The sequence below is a fragment of the Nothoprocta perdicaria genome, unplaced genomic scaffold (genome assembly GCF_003342845.1).
Source record: "Nothoprocta perdicaria isolate Ctin4 unplaced genomic scaffold, notPer1 scaffold_194, whole genome shotgun sequence".
NCBI lineage: Eukaryota > Metazoa > Chordata > Aves > Tinamiformes > Tinamidae > Nothoprocta > Nothoprocta perdicaria.
In genome coordinates, this window is record NW_020455138.1 from 1,283,103 (window position 1) to 1,283,541 (window position 439).

The following is a 439-nucleotide window of genomic DNA, read 5'->3' on the forward strand; positions in this document are numbered from 1 at the left end:
ACAGTTCCGCTGCACTTCCAGAAATCTTTTGCTCATCCTCACCAATGATAACAAAAAGTGTTTTATTTGAGAAAATCATATTATGTAGTAAAAGGAATGATATTTAATCTCAGTTTTAGTATCTAATTATTATGCTGTGTCCAACTCTTCAGTATTAGAAACATACTTCTGTTAAAAAAAATTGTTTAATATAACAAGTAAATAATAGCACAGCTGTTTTCTTTCACAAATATATACAGAAACTAGGTCTTAAACTATTAAGAGCCTGTCTGCCTCTTTCTTTAAAAGCTGTCATGCTGAAACACAGTGATCAGTTCCAAAATGTGTGTAGGGGGGAAAAAAATCAAACCTCAGAGAGTACACCAAAGCAATGAGATTAATCCTGACCCAGCTCCTATGAAGTTATCGCGTTAGAGAATACATAAAGAGCAGACTTGAA